The following is a 15,293-nucleotide window of genomic DNA, read 5'->3' as shown; positions in this document are numbered from 1 at the left end:
TGCAGTAATATCTAACAAGTAATATCTAACAATTTCACAACATAGACCCAATACACACAAATCTAAGTATTTGAATCTAGGTTTCTCTGTAGACATGATCCATCCCACCAGAGGGTAGAGGGGCACCTGTAACAGTGGTTTTGACCAGATAGACACCTGCAGATATAGTGCCTCCCATGTACTCTCCTAAGATTGGACTTTTCTATACCACGTATCACATGACTGTGTACAAAACTGCCAATGGTAGAAAACTCTGCCAGCGGTTTACAATGCATTCGTTAAGTATTCAGACCCCTTCACTTTGGAGGAGAGAGCAGCTGTAACACAGTACCTGGTCTAGTTCATGGCATTGAGGAGGAGAGAGCAGCTGTAACACAGTACCTGGTCTAGTTCATGACATTGAGGAGGAGAGAGCAGCTGTAACAGTACCTGGTCTAGTTCATGACATTGAGGAGGAGAGAGCAGCTGTAACACAGTACCTGGTCTAGTTCATGACATTGAGGAGGAGAGAGCAGCTGTAACACATTACCTGGTCTAGTTCATGACATTGAGGAGGAGAGAGCAGCTGTAACAGTCCCTGGTCTAGTTCATGACATTGAGGAGGAGAGAGCAGCTGTAACACAGTACCTGGTCTAGTTCATGGCATTGAGGAGAGAGAGCAGCTGTAACACAGTACCTGGTCTAGTTCATGACATTGAGGAGGAGAGAGCAGCTGTAACAGTACCTGGTCTAGTTCATGACATTGAGGAGGAGAGAGCAGCTGTAACACAGTACCTGGTCTAGTTCATGACATTGAGGAGGAGAGAGCAGCTGTAACACAGTACCTGGTCTAGTTCATGACATTGAGGAGGAGAGAGCAGCTGTAACAGTACCTGGTCTAGTTCATGACATTGGGAAAGGGACAAGGGGGATACTAAGAGGGACCAAGAGTCTGTTGATTGGTCAGTCATTGGGTTCATTTGTTTTACAATATGTTCAAATCAAATCAAGCTTTATTTATACAGCACATGTCAGACATGGATGCAACACAATGGCTTCACAGGAAAAAACTATGAAAATAATCAGAAATATTTAGTACACAAATATGAGGATAAAAAAACAATAACAACTGAAAGACTAATGAGCATTGTAAGGAAATGCCATTGATTAAAATATCAACAATATGATGCAATATCCAACCCAAAATATAACTTGTTTTTTAGGAGGGGCTCTGAAAGACACTATGGGGGTGTCCACTGGAAGTTGACTAGTAACAACAACTGGGACCTAAAAGACACCCACCATGAGACCCACTAAATCTGCCCAAGAAGAGGCAAACAAAAGAAAAACCCACACCAAACTTAAAGACAGGAAGCAAACCAAAAAGGTGGAGCAACTAAAGGTGTTGACTCTCCACATGTATCAAGACAACTGGAGCACTGGGCCAGACACTCTTAAATAGAACCTGGACCAGCTCAGGTGAAACACCTTCCCACTAACGAGATGGACAAGCCAGCACAGGTGTAACACATACTGACTAACGAGGTGACACCAATCAGTGCGTCCTACGTGCTAACGAGCTAACGGGCTAGACGTGCTAACGGCCTAGACGTGCTAGACGTGCTAACGGGCTAACGAGCTAGACGTGCTAACGAGCTAGACGGGCTAACGAGCTAACGTCCAACCTCAAAACATAAATGGAAAAACCAAAGCCTGTAACACCTTAAGACAACAAATATATACTATAGTTTGCTCACCACCAACAGAAAACAACTTCCATTTCACATGATAATCAACTACAATGCTTCACCTTCACCAATATAAACATGGTGTCTACTGGATGTCAACAATTAAAAACAAGAAAAAAACACGTATTTCTAAATAATAATATACAATAGGATTATTTGTTTCTCCTTTTTCTTTCTATAGAATCCTAAATCCCACTAGCTTCTAGAACTCTCGTCTTCCTAAAACTCACTAGATTCTAGAACTCTCGTCTTCCTAAAACTAACTAGCTTCTAGAACTCTCGTCCCCTTGGAACGAGCCCAAACAAAACTCATCTCCAATACGGAAAAACATGCAGTCATAATAAATTGTGATCCATGGCAACGCACTGGCTAAACACAAAACACAAAACATTTTAACTGCCCACCCTTGAGACAATCAGCAACCAAGTTGTCCTCACCACAGACATGTCTGATTTCAAGAGGAAACTCCTGCAATATCCATAGTAACTTTCCACCTCACTGCAGAGCTTCTCTCCCTTTTCAGGGTTCACTAGATAGGCATGTTGTTGGATCGGGGCCCAGTCCCCAATGTCATGCTCTAGTACATTTGGGTTGGCACATCTGAGAATGAACCCTGATATTTTAAAAGCAGGGCAACAATGTCAATATAATTGTACCAAAAATTGTCAGTTGGTTGCATGAATAAATATCATCAATAAATCGATTACTAAATCTGATCATGAAATGTAAATATGAAATATTTGTTTGCATAGTCATATTTTCAACGTCTTATCAATGACATGTTGCTAGGTGGGATATCCCCAATGTCAAAACACAGTTTTAACGTGTCCTAATCAATAACCAATAAGCAGAAACAGTTGGGATATATTGAAAACCTAAACATAACATGTGCTATATACACAAACATCTGCCACAATAATCATATTACTTAAACAAGCACCTTATAAACTGCACAAGCACCAAAAACACTGTTGTTTTGACAAGTAGCAATAAATCACTGATATCCATTAGGGGGGAAATCAGGTTGTACATGCTGTTGAAACTAACACAACTAAAAAAACACATGGAAATGGGAGATATATTTTACCTCACTGGTTAGAGGACAACCTGCAGAAGACAGTCAGCTACATTTTGGAGTGATGCATTTAAATGTAGGGGTCGCTAAACAAAGGAACACAACACTTATTTGTCATAACTCATCGATATCATGTGGATTATTTTTCTACCGTTGTTTTACCAGTTAAGTTGACTGAGAACACATTCTCATTTACAGCAACAACCTGGGGAATAGTTACAGGGGAGAGGAGGGGGATGAATGAGCCAATTGTAAGCTGGGGATGATTAGGTGGCCGTGATGGTATGAGGGCCAGATTGGGAATTTAGCCAGGACACCGGGGTTAACACCCCTACTCTTACGATAAGTGCAATGGGATCTTTAATGACCTCAGAGAGTCAGGACACCCGTTTAACGTCCCATCCGAAAGACTGCACCCTACACTGGGCAGTCACTGCCCTGGGACATTGGGATATTGTTTAGACCAGAGGAAAGAGTGCCTCCGACTGGCCCTCCAACACCACTTCCAGCAGCATATGGTCTCCCATCCAGGGACTGACCAGGACAAACCCTGCTTAGCTTCAGAAGCAAGCAAGCAGTGGGATGCAGGGTGGTATGCTGCTGGCATCAATTGTGCGAAAGGAGGAAGATGAGTTTACACGTCCTGTTAAAACAAACAGCTCAAAAACCACACGGAATCTGGGAATAATGTGTACATCCCTGGTTAGAGGACAATTTGTAGAAAACAGCAAGCTACATTTTGAAGTGTTGCATTTTGATTCAAGTGGGTCACCAACATGGTAAGTGTAACACAACTCTTTTTGTGTTAGTCACTTTTTGTTAAATCACATAAATAGTAACTCTTCCATTTCAGAGCCTGGATTTTCCCCGAGGCTAATATCCATATCATGTTGAAATCAATAGAACAGGGGACAAACGTTTAGGGTTCTACATTGTGACACTATTAAAATACTCCTTCTACAATGTTAAAACATTCTACATTGTGACATTAATTCATTGATATCATAAAACATCTCCTTCATGTATGTATTTTCTGATGTTTGATCAGAGGTCTTTTATCTGTGAATCTCTTGTCACACTGATCCCAGCTATAAGGTTTCTCTCCTGTGTGTGTTCTCTGGTGTTGAGTCAGAGTGCTAGATGTAGTAAAACTCTTCCCACATTGACCACAGCTATAAGGTTTCTCTCCTGTGTGTGTTCTCTGGTGTAAAGTCAGATATCTCGATGTAGTAAAACTCTTCCCACATTGACCACAGCTATAAAGTTTCTCTCCTGTGTGTGTTCTCTGGTGTTGAGTCAGATATCTAGATGTAGTAAAACTCTTCCCACATTGACCACAGCATACGGTTTCTCTCCTGTGTGTGTTCTCTGGTGTTGAGTCAGAGTGCTAGATATAGTAAAACTCTTCCCACATTGATCACAGCTATAAGATTAATCTCCTGTGTGTGTTCTCTGGTGTAGAGTCAGAGTGAAAGATGCCGCAAACCTCTTCCCACATTGACCACAGATATAACGTTTCTCTCCTGTGTGTGTTCTCTGGTGCACTGTCAGCCCTCCAGATTGACCAAAACACTTCCCACATTGATCACAGCTATAAGATTTCTCTCCTGTGTGTGTTCTCTGGTGTGCAGTCAGACTTCCAGATAAACCAAAACTCTTCCCACATTGAGTACAGCTATAAGGTTTCTCTCCTGTGTGGATTCTCTGATGAAATTTAATGCCTGATGGGGAGGTGAATCTCTTCCCACAGTCAGAGCAGCAGTGAGTTCTCTTCCCTGTGGATGTCTGCAGGTGTTTCTTGAGGTGTTCTAATGTGGAGAGACTCTTCTCTGCCTCTTCAGCATCAAGAGGTTGTTGAGGCTCCCCAGAGGATCCACGATAGTCCCGTATCTCTCCTGTGTGAACAACAAAGTCAGACAGATGATTAAAGGCCCACAACAGCGGTAATCCACTGTAAAAGGTGATGCCAACAGCGGAGCCATGATGTTGGACAACAATTGACGTCTGTAATGAATGTTAAAATTATTTGATATTTGCCTTAAAATGAGCAAGAATAGTCATATTTTGTCTTGTTTTCACATTCGTAGTGACATTGATGATTGTAGGCTAGAAATAAGATATTCATGTTGTTGAACCTCTAAGCAGTGTGCCAGACTAGTTTTGGTCTCCAATATAGGCCCCTTTCTGTGTTTGCTAAAATTGCGGCACGAGGGCAATTTGATTGCAGAAACTCCTCCCTGCTAATGAGGAAACCGATAGTTACGGATGTACTATATCTGCCTGGAGCAAAAATGGTGAGCAAAGATTTTAGTTTTTCACAATGTATTCTGAATGTGAATGGGGGAAACTCAGGGGAGTAACCTCCATTTCCAGGTTGCTTATGAGTGCATTTCACAGTACTTTGGATTATAATTGTAAGGCTCATTTGAATGTCCTGTTTAATAAAATGTTTGCTAAAGCATTAATAATTATGTGTAATTATTGAAGAACCGCGTTAATGACAGTATCCATTTGGGTGTTGGACAATGTGGTTAGATTAACCTCTCTAGGCTAGGCGGGACGAATTCGTCCCACCTACGTAACAGCCACTGCTATCCTGTGGCGCGATTTTCAAAACCTTAAAAATCCTATTACTTCAATTTCTCAAACATATGACTATTTTACAGCCATTTAAAGACAAGACTCTCGTTAATCTAACCACACTGTCCGATTTCAAAAAGGCTTTACAACGAAAGCAAAACATTAGATTATGTCAGCAGAGTACCAAGCCAGAAATAATCAGACACCCATTTTTCAAGCCAGCATATAATGTCACCAAAACCCAGAAGACAGCTAAATGCAGCACTCACCTTTGATGATCTTCATCAGATGACAACCCTAGGACATTATGTTATACAATACATGCATGTTTTGTTCAATCAAGTTCATATTTATATCAAAAACCAGCTTTTTACATTAGCATGTGACGTTCAGAACTAGCATACCCCCCGCAAACTTCCGGGGAATTCGCTAACATTTTACTAAATTACTCACGATAAACGTTCACAAAAAGCATAACAATTATTCTAAGAATTATAGATACAGACCTCCTCTATGCACTCGATATGTCCGATTTTAAAATAGCTTTTTGGTGAAAGCACATTTTGCAATATTCTAAGTACATAGCCCAGGCATCACGGGCTCGCTATTTAGACACCCGGCAAGTTTAGCACTCACCATAATCATATTTACTATTATAAAAGTTTCATTACCTTTTGTTGTCTTCGTCAGAATACACACCCAGGACTGCTACTTCAATAACAAATGTTGGTTTGGTCCAAAATAATCCATCGTTATATCCGAATAGCGGCGTTTTGTTCGTGCGTTCCAGACACTATCCGAAATAGTAAAGAAGTGTCACGCGCATGGCGCAATTCGTGACAATAAAATTCTAAGTATTCCATTACCGTACTTCGAAGCATGTCAACCGCGGTTTAAAATCAATTTTTACGACATTTTTCTCGTAGAAAAGCGATAATATTCCGACAGGGAATCTCCTTTTCGGCAAACAGAGGAAAAAATCCCAAAGGCGGGGGCGGTCGGGGTCACGCGCATAAGCCAGTGTCCCTTGATCGGCCACTTGAGAAAGGCGATAATGTGTTTCAGCCTGGGGCTGGAATGACGACATTCTGTTTTTTCCCGGGCTCTGAGCGCCTATGGACGACGTGGGAAGTGTCACGTTAGAGCAGAGATCCTTAGTAAATGATAGAGATGGAAAAGAAGTTCAAGAAATGGTCAGACAGGCCACTTCCTGTAAAGGAATCTCTCAGGTTTTGACCTGCCATTTGAGTTCTGTTATACTCACAGACACCATTCAAACAGTTTTAGAAAATTTAGGGTGTTTTCTATCCATATGTAATAAGTATATCCATATTCTAGTTACTGGGTAGGAGTGGTAACCAGATTAACCTCTATGGGCTAGGTGGGACGCTAGCGTGCCACCCGTGGTGCACTCCATCAACAGCAGGTGCATTTCAAGAGCGGCAAATTTGAATCCAAATAAATGTCAAAATTCAAATTTTTCAAACATACAACTATTTTACACCCTTTGAAAGATAAACATCTCCTTAATCTAACCACGTTTTACGATTTCAAAAAGGTTTTACGGCGAAAGCATAAATTTAGAGTAAGTTAGGACAGTACATTTACAAGAGTTGTGTGTAATGTTTTGTCAATTCAAAGACAGGGTCACCAAAACCATAAAACCAGCTAAAATGATGCACTAACCTTTTACAATCTCCATCAGATGACACTCCTAGGACATTATGTTAGACAATGCATGCATTTTTAGTTCTATCAAGTTCATATTTATATCCAAAAACAGCGTTTTACTATGGCATTGATGTTGAGGAAATCGTTTCCCTCCAATAACCGGCAGTCAAGTCAGCGTCACAAATTAAATAATTAAAATTAGAAAACATTGGTAAAATATTATATTGTCATTTAAAGAATTATAGATTTACATCTCTTGAACGCAATCAACTTGCCAGATTTAAAAATAACCTTACTGGGAAATCACACTTTGCAATAATCTGAGCACTGCGCCCAGAAAAATACGCGTTGCGATACAGACTAGACGTCATGTTGGGGAGATCTAAAATCGAAAATACTATGTAAATAATCCATTACCTTTGATTCTCTTCATCAGATGTCACTTCCAGGTATCACAGGTCCATAACGAATGTAGTTTTGTTAAAAAAAGCTCATCATTTATGTCCAAAAATCTCCGTCTTGTTAGCACATGATCTAAGCCAGCCGGACTTCTCGTCATGAACGAGGGGAAAAAATATATTTCCGTTCGTTCAAACATGTCAAACGTTGTATAGCATAAATCATTAGGGCCTTTTTTAACCAGAACATGAATAATATTCAAGGTGGACGAATGCATACTCTTTTATAACGTATTGGAACGAGGGTACCCAACATGAACTCGCGCGCCAGGTGTCTAATGGGACATCATCGTTCCATGGCTCTTGTTCGGTCAGATCTCCCTCCAGAAGACTCAAAACACTTTGTAAAGGCTGGTGACATCTAGTGGAAGCAATAGGAAGTGCCAAAATATTCCTCAGCCCCTGTGTTTTTCAATGGGATAGGTTTAAAGGTAATACAACACATCAGGTATCCACTTCCTGTCAGAAAATGTCTCAGGGTTTTGCCTGCCAAATGAGTTCTGTTATACTCACAGACACCATTCAAACAGTTTTAGAAACTTTAGAGTGTTTTCTATCCATATATAATAAGTATATGCATATTCTAGTTACTGGGTAGGATTAGTAACCAGATTAAATCGGGTACATTTTTTTATCCAGACGTGCAAATGCTGCCCCGTAGCCCTAACAGGTTAAATCGGGTATGTTTTTTATCCAGCCGTGTCAATACTGCCCCCTAGCCCTAACAGGTTAAAATCGGACATATCGAGTGCATAGAGAAGTTCTGTATCTATAATTCTTAAAATAATTGTTATGCTTTTTGTGAACGTTTATCGTGAGTAATTTAGTAAATTGTTAGTAAATTCCCCGGAAGTTTGCGGGGGGTATGCTAGTTCTGAACGTCACATGCCAATGTAAAAAGCTGTTTTTTGATATAAATATGAACTTGATTGAACAAAACATGCATGTATTGTATAACATAATGTCCTAGGTGTGTCATCTGATGAAGATCATCAAAGGTTAGTGCTGCATTTAGCTGTCTTCTGGGTTTTTGTGACATTATATGCTAGCTTGAAAAATGGGTGTTTAAAATAATAGTTATGTTTTTTGTGAACGTTTATCGTGAGTAATTTAGTAAATTCACCGGAAGTTTGCGGGGGGTATGCTAGTTCTGAAATGTCACATGCTAATGTAAAAAGCTGGTTTTTGATATAAATATGAACTTCATTGAACAAGTTGTATTGTATTGTATAACATAATGTCCTAGGTGTGTCATCTGATGAAGATCTTCAAAGGTTAGTGCTGCATTTAGCTGTGGTTTGGGTTGATGTGACATTATATGCTAGCTTGAAAAATGGGTTTCTGATTATTTCTGTCTGGGTACTCTGCTGACATAATCTAATGTTTTGCTTTCGTTGTAAAGCCTTTTTGAAATCGCACAGTGTGGTTAGATTAACGAGAGTCTTGTCTTTAAAATGGTGTAAAATAGTCATATGTTTGAGAAATTGAAGTAATAGCATTTCTAAGGTATTTGAATAACGCGCCACAGGATTCCACTGGCTGTTACGTAGGTGGGACGATTTCTACCCTAGAGAGGTTAACCTCCCCACGTCTACCTTTGACTCATTCCTCTCTGCCTCCTTCTTTCCACTCCTCTCCTCTTTTGACCTCACCCTCTTACCTTCCCTCCCTACTCACAAGGCAGGCAATACGCTTGACCTCATCTTTACTAGATGCTGTTCTTCCACTAATCTCATTGCAACTCCCCTCCAAGTCTCCGACCACTACCTTGTATCCTTTTCCCTCTCGCTCTCATCCAGCAATTATCACTCTGCCCCTACTCGGATGGTATTGCGCCGTCCCAACCTTCGCTCTCTCTCTCCCGCTACTCTCTCCTCTTCCATCCTATCATCTCTTCCCTCTGCTCAAACCTTTTCCAACCTATCTCCTGATTCTGCCTCCTCAACCCTCCTCTCCTCCTTTTCTGCATCCTTTGATTCTCTATGTCCCCTATCCTCCAGGCCGGCTCGGTCCTCCCCTCCTGCTCCGTGGCTCGACGACTCACTGCGAGCTCACAGAACAGGGCTCTGGGCAGCCGATTGGAAATGGAGGAAAATTCGCCTCCCTGCGGACCTGGCATCCTTTCACTCCCTCCTCTCTACATTTTCCTCTTCTGTCTCTGCTGCTAAATCCACTTTATACCACTCTAAATTCCAAGCATCTGCCTCTAACCCTAGGAAGCTCTTTGCCACCTTCTCCTCCCTCCTGAATCCTCCTCCCCCTCCCCCCTCTCTGCGGATGACTTCGCCAACCATTTTGAAAAGAAGGTCGACGACATCCGATCCTCGTTTGCTAAGTCAAACGACACCGCTGATCCTGCTTACACTCCCCTACCCTGTGATTTGACCTCTTTCTCCCCTCTCTCTCCAGATGAAATCTCGCGTCTTGTGACGGCCGGCCGCCCAACAACCTGCCCGCTTGACCCTATCCCCTCCTCTCTTCTCCAGACCATTTCCGGAGACCTTCTCCCTTACCTCACCTCGCTCATCAACTCATCCTTGACCGCTGGCTACGTCCCTTCTGTCTTCAAGAGAGTGAGAGTTGCACCCCTTCTGAAAAAACCTACACTCGATCCCTCCGATGTCAACAACTACAGACCAGTATCCCTTCTTTCTTTTCTCTCCAAAACTCTTGAACGTGCCGTCCTTGGCCAGCTCTCCTGCTATCTCTCTCAGAATGCCCTTCTTGATCCAAATCAGTCAGGTTTCAAGACTGGTCATTCAACTGAGACTGCTCTTCTCTGTCTCACGGAGGCTCTCCGCACTGCTAAAGCTAACTCTCTCTCCTCTGCTCTCATCCTTCTAGACCGATCTGCTGCCTTTGATACTGTGAACCACCAGATCCTCCTCTCCACGCTCTCCGAGTTGGGCATTTTCGGCACGGCCCATGCTTGGATTGCGTCCTACATGACAGGTCGCTCCTACAAGGTGGCGTGGCGAGAATCTGTCTCCGCACCACGTGCTCTCACAACTGGTGTCCCCCAGGGCTCTGTTCTAGGCCCTCTCCTATTCTCGCTATACACCAAGTCACTTGGCTCTGTCATATCCTCACATGGTCTCTCCTATCATTGCTATGCAGACGACACACAATTAATCTTCTCCTTTCCCCCTTCTGATAACCAGGTGGCGAATCGCATCTCTGCATGTCTGGCAGACATATCAGTGTGGATGACGGATCACCACCTCAAGCTGAACCTCGGCAAGACGGAGCTGCTCTTCCTCGCGGCGAAGGACTGCCCGTTCCATGATCTCGCAATCACGGTTGACAACTCCCTTGTGTCCTCCTCCCAGAGTGCTAAGAACCTTGGCGTGACCCTGGACAACACCCTGTCGTTCTCCACTAACATCAAGGCGGTGACCCGATCTTGTAGGTTCATGCTCTACAACATTCGCAGAGTACGACCCTGCCTCACACTGGAAGCGGCGCAGGTCCTAATCCAGGCACTTGTCATCTCCCATCTGGATTACTGCAACTCGCTGTTGGCTGGGCTTCCTGCCTGTGCCATTAAACCCCTACAACTTATCCAGAACGCCGCAGCCCATCTGGTGTTCAACCTTCCCAAGTTCTCTCACGTCACCCCGCTCCTCCGCTCTCTCCACTGGCTTCCAGTTGAAGCTCGCATCCGCTACAAGACCATGGTGCTTGCCTACGGAGCTGTCAGGGGAACGGCACCTCCGTACCTTCAGGCTCTGATCAGGCCCTACACCCAACCAAGGGCACTGCGTTCATCCACCTCTGGCCTGCTCGCCTCCCTACCTCTGAGGAAGCACAGTTCCCGCTCAGCCCAGTCAAAACTGTTCGCTGCTCTGGCACCCCAATGGTGGAACAAGCTCCCTCACGACGCCAGGACAGCGGAGTCAATTACCACCTTCCGGAGACACCTGAAACCCCACCTCTTTAAGGAATACCTGGGATAGGATAAAGTAATCCTTCTACCCCCCCCTAAAAGATTTAGATGCACTATTGTAAAGTGGTTGTTCCACTGGATATCATAAGGTGAATGCACCAATTTGTAAGTCGCTCTGGATAAGAGCGTCTGCTAAATGACTTAAATGTAATGTAAATGTAAATGTTAGCGCTTTCTGAAGGCTGCACCAAAAGTTCCGTCGTGCGCGGGACTCCACTTTCGAAAAAATGCATTTTTTTTTTATTTAGGTTCGTTCAAACATGTCAAACGTTGTATAACATAAATCTTTAGGGCCTTTTTCAACCAGAGCTCCAATAAGATTCAAGGGGGACGATTGCATTGTGTTTCAAAACGTTTCGAAAGGGGAGGGTAGCCAGGGAAGGCTAACAGTAGAAGGCTCAAATCACTTTGTAAAGACTGGGGACATCTGTGGAAGCAATAGGAACTGCTCAATGAACCATTGCTCACTGTGTGATTTACAGTCAAACTGATGAAGTTGAGTCCGCAATTCAGAATTCCACTTCCTGTTACGATCGGTCTCGGGGTATTGACTGCCATATAAGTTCTGTTTTACTCACAGACACCATTCAAACAGTTTTAGAAACTTTAGGGTCTGTTCTATCCACAAGTATTAATTATATGCATATCCTAGCTTCTGAGTTTGAGTAGGAGGCCGTTTAAAATGGGCAAACATTTTTTTCAAAAATCGCTGTAGCGCCGCCTATCCTAGACGAACGACAAGAGGTTAAACTGCAGCCGTCGACACAGCAGTGCTTAAAAGAGGAAGTAAACATAGACAAAGCTATATTAAAATTGTCAGTCTAGAGCACCAGTGAAAGGGATTTTGAAATGGGAGAAGTTAGGAGCAATTTTAATAAGGACGGTATTTGGTATCATGATAAGTTACCAATACTACCTAAGTCATTCTTTAGAGATGCGGCAAGATTGACACATGGGCAGAGCCATGTGTCAACAGGGGGGATAGTAGAGCAGGTTCGGAAACCCTTTGTGGCCTATTGGATAACAAACTACTTAAAAAAACATTTTTTATAATAGATAAGTATATTAAATGGGAAGAAGCGGTCCCAACATACTGGGTGGACACGATTAGGGTAGTTGGTTTACTAGGATCTATCTCTTTAAATAATGGATTACATTTTAGCTGATCAGGTAAACCATATAGAATGCCAGAGTTAGGGAGGCCAGAACAGGTAGACATAAAAGTTGAAGATATACTAACAGAACACATGGTTAACCAAACCCGTATGTCCGAGACTTTGTGTCCAACAGGTGAATTACAGGAGAAGACGATTCACTCAATCCAACCAGGAGACTGGGTGTGGATCCAGTCCCTGAGGAGAAAAGAACTGGAAGCAGCCACGGTGGGGGGGCCCATACCAAGTGTTCCTGGTAATAGCCTTCGCGGTGAGAATAGCTGAAAGAGCTACCTGGGTTCATATCACACATTGCGGGAGGGTAAGACACACAGACAGTCGAACAATCACAGAGTTAGGAGAAGAACCGAATACCAATAAGGTTCGGGGGTTACCTCTCTAACGAAGATTCCCTAACCCGCCCGATCCTCACTGTGTGCGTTCATAGAAGTGAAAGCGTGGATTGGCCTCTAGCCAGTGATATATTCTCCGGGAGGGGGTGGGGCTTTACAGGGGTACTGGTCAGTCTGAGCTGTCTGATTGTGGGAGCCATATTCCTAATACACCAGGAACCACTCGAGAAGTCAGAAAGTGGTAACTTGACCCATAGTGTAGAAGATGAGGAGTTTTTATAGCCTAGGTACAAAAGGTCACTCGATCTGGATAAAAAGGAAGTGAGAGTAGAGTTAGGGAAGGATGTCTCAATAGAGTTCTATGCAGACCAAATGGGGTCCCTAACCTCCTGGCAGTCTAGGACTCGGACTTCATGGGGAAGATATCTGTGTAGATCCCGGTGTAACTCATGGAATCAGGTCATAGCTCACACAGAGAGAGAAGGCTATGTCAATCCACACACCCAATATAGAAACAGATGGAGTATAGTGAAGGCCAGTGTTTTTGACTGCAATCCAGAGCAAGGGAAGTATTGCTTGAAGATAGGAATGACCATTAAAAGCATAAAGAAAGAGGATTTAGGGTTATGGTATGTTGGCCTTGACCAGACCATTGTCGACACTGCGGTACCATTCCGAGTAGTAGAGGTTAGGACAGGAGATAGTTCTACCGCCAGCCGGAATACCAGTAGTACCCCTGATAAAACGGACATTACCCGTGTAGTCATCCAGAGCCAAGGACCGGTGAGGATAGTTCAGACGAAAGATCTTAAGGAAGTGATTGAGGTGGAGACTTGGTTTGGGGATTCCAACCTATGGCTGGAATGGATTCAGTATACAGCTAGATCAGTAGCTAAAGAAGAAGGTTATGCCTGCGCAACAGCCAAACTTCAGTTGACAACCATCCCCTTTCTACTCGATGGAATTAATTTACCAAGGGGAATGGCCTGTATGGTAAAGCTGTTCATGAAGGCAAGGAAGCCAGACAGTTGCACTGATCTGCATTATCTGTATCCAATGTGCCCATTAGATCCAGACTTCCCCCTTTCACAGTCGCAGGAGGAGACTATTATTGTGTGGTTGCCCTTCACCCTTATACAACACAAATACCTAGTTTGATCTAGTTTGATTTTGTGTGACATTTCTGAATCCAATAAAAATAGATGTGTTATAGTGTATGTGAAATATTTAGCCAATAGGGTGGATTGTAATGGAAATAATATGATTAAAGGTTTGACTAAATGATTTCACCATGAAAAGGTATAACCGAGTGATTATAAGATGAATGTGTGTGTGTGTCGGAAAAGTTGGAGCTTAATGATTTAGCAATGCAAGCAACCAGACAGCAGACAACTGTCTGGTTGATTATGTAACATGGGGCAATATGATAAGCAATGTATGAGATGGAGAAGACTTGTAAATTAGCATTGACTGTGTTAACCTCTTGGGGCTAGGTGGGACGCTAGCGTGCCACCCGTGGTGCACTCCATCAACAGCAGGTGCATTTCAAGAGCGGCAAATTTGAATCCAAATAAATGTCAAAATTACAATTTTTCAAAAATACAACTATGTTACACCATTTGAAAGATAAACATCTCCTTAATCTAACCACGTTTTACGATTTCAAAAAGGTTTTACGGCGAAAGCATAAATTTAGAGTATGTTAGGACAGTACATTTACAAGAGTTGTGTGTAATGTTTTGTCAAGTCAAAGACAGGGTCACCAAAACCATAAAACCAGCTAAAATGATGCACTAACCTTTTACAATCTCCATCAGATGACACTCCTAGGACATTATGTTAGACAATGCATGCATTTTTAGTTCTATCAAGTTCATATTTATATACAAAAACAGCGTTTTACTATGGCATTGATGTTGAGGAAATCGTTTCCCTCCAATAACCGGCAGTCAAGTCAGCGTCAGAAATTAAATAATTAAAATTAGAAAACATTGGTAAAATATTATATTGTCATTTAAAGAATTATAGATTTACATCTCTTGAACGCAATCAACTTGCCAGATTTAAAAATAACCTTACTGGGAAATCACACTTTGCAATAATCTGAGCACTGCGCCCAGAAAAATACGCGTTGCGATACAGACTAGACGTCATGTTGGGGAGATCTAAAATCGAAAATACTATGTAAATAATCCATTACCTTTGATTCTCTTCATCAGATGTCACTTCCAGGTATCACAGGTCCATAACGAATGTAGCTTTGTTCAAAAAAGCTCATCATTTATGTCCAAAAATCTCCGTCTCGTTAGCACATGATGTAAGCCAGCC

Source organism: Salmo salar, unplaced genomic scaffold (genome assembly GCF_965601325.2).
Source record: "Salmo salar unplaced genomic scaffold, fSalSal1 ptg000177l, whole genome shotgun sequence".
NCBI classification, from domain to species: Eukaryota; Metazoa; Chordata; class Actinopteri; order Salmoniformes; family Salmonidae; genus Salmo; species Salmo salar.
This window is presented reverse-complemented; position numbering follows the sequence as displayed.